Genomic DNA, 2,110 nt, shown 5'->3' on the forward strand with positions numbered 1-2,110 from the left:
AGATGTCAGGGCAAGTCACTTAAACTATTTTTTATCCGTAAAATAAGGGTCTTGGAAGAAAATTACTGAGATTTTCTTCCAGTTTTAGATACTGGATTGCATTTTTTTTTTTTTTGGAAAGTCACAGCAAACATCCAATTCAAAATATGCTGTTTAAGAATGATTTTGTCTTAAAATTTTTTTTAAAAAAATTGATTTCAGAGAGGGGAAGTGAGAAGGGGAGATAGAAACATCAATGTTGAAAGAGAATCATCAGTCAGCTGCCTCCTGCACGCTCCCTACTGGGGATCGAGGCTGCAGCAACCCAGACATGTGCCCTGACTGGAATCAAACCTGGACCTTCTGGTTCATGGGTCCATGCTCAACCATTGAGCCACACTGGCCAGGCTGATCTTGTCTTTTTAATAGAAAGTTCAATCTCTGAGAAAAGAGTGAAACGTCATTCAATTTTAAAACGATATTTTACATTTGGAATAGATCTTTTGGTCCAAGCATTTTGCCCCTTAGTCCCCAAGCCAGTGCTGGCTTTATGGGTGCAGGACCCTACACTTAGAAGGGCTCCATGATTAATTTAATGCTCCACTATTGCCGTCTTGAAATTCTTAATGTTTGAACAAAAGGCCCTGTGTTTTTGTTTTACACTGGGCTTTGCAAATTATATAGCTGGTTCTGGCTATAACTTACAATTTACAGTGTAAGTTCTAAGCACAGGACTCTCTCCTTTTTTGGTGAGAAGCCTACACCGACCTCTTTCTTCTGCAGCCATTCTCAGTTTTTATGTTGGTATAAAACTGCTTCACCAGCCAGACTGCAGGATGTGAGGACAACTGTGCACAGGACACACAGTGCCTGCCTTTGACTTCAAAGGGCAGAGGCTCCATCACTCAACCCAGCCACCTGCAGGGCTAGAGCCTCTGTCAGTGGCAATTCCCACATGAGTGCAAATGTTTGCAAGGGTCTAGTAGACTGCATGGAGGACTCAGAGAGAAGATAAGAAGTCCTTTGAAAATTAAAGGCTGTCCTCAGGCCAAGGAAGCACTCCGGTTCTGTAAACACCCCCAGTGCCCACCCCATGGCCTTATTGGCGTTCTTAGTATTTTCTCAAGGCCTGACCATCCTGCTACAGAAGTCTCTAAAGTGAAATAAGAAATAACCACTCAGAGAAAGGATCCGAGATCAGTGCTTGGGATGATGATTCAACTTGAAAAATCACTTTTGACCCCTTAGTGTGTGCTGTCAGTAAGCCAGGCGCTGAGGGCCCAGCAGGAAGCAAACATAATGAAGATGAGCTAATTCCAATTTGTCCCCGAGGCCTGGCCTTCATGGGTTTACTCCCAGCCTGTGAAATGGGGATACCGTCATAGAGCTGATAGGAGGATATAAGGAGATAATAAGTGACTAAGCACTAGAAGAAATACTTTGTGGAAGTATTTGCAAGGTGTAATGTAACACATAATTTTTTTAAAAAGGCGATTTATTCCTGGAGGTATGTACAGGTCCCCCCACCTCCTCAATAGGAGTAGCTTAAATGGAAGCAGAGATAGGAAGAAATTTAAATGATTTGCTTTCTCTCAATTTTCAAACAGTGGAATTTGACATCCAGAGCAGCACCGAGGGGAATGCCAGCTGAATAGAGATGCCACCAGAGAAAAAAGATCGTGCCCACACCCATGCTAGCCATGCCTGCATCCAGAGCTTCCCGACCCGCTGTTTTCCTTTTCCCACGCCCGCCTGGTACCAGAGCCGGGGAGGGTAAGCTGACTCAGCCCGCCCTGGGCTCCCGCGCAGTCAATCCTCGCAGTTGCGGTAAAACCCGCTCGGAAAGGAAGCGGGCGAGGCGAGAGGGGGCGGGGACTGGACGCTGTGGGCGGGGCATAGGGGGCGGGGCCTTTCCGAATCGGGCCGTTGAAGCTGTGACCTCACGGAAAACAAGCAAGCGAGGGGCGGGGCCAGGCTGCGGTGGGCGGGTTAGGGGGCGGGGCCACGTAGTGGCCTCGCGCGGTGCAGGCGGGGCCCGCGGCTGGGCGCGGAGACGCCGGGCGGAGCCCAGGTGGGTGGGGCTGGAGGGGCGGGTCCAGGGCGGGGTTCGCCGCGCGCGGGGGCCGAGCCT

This window comes from Myotis lucifugus, unplaced genomic scaffold, assembly GCF_000147115.1.
Source record: "Myotis lucifugus unplaced genomic scaffold, Myoluc2.0 scaffold_48, whole genome shotgun sequence".
Lineage (NCBI taxonomy): Eukaryota > Metazoa > Chordata > Mammalia > Chiroptera > Vespertilionidae > Myotis > Myotis lucifugus.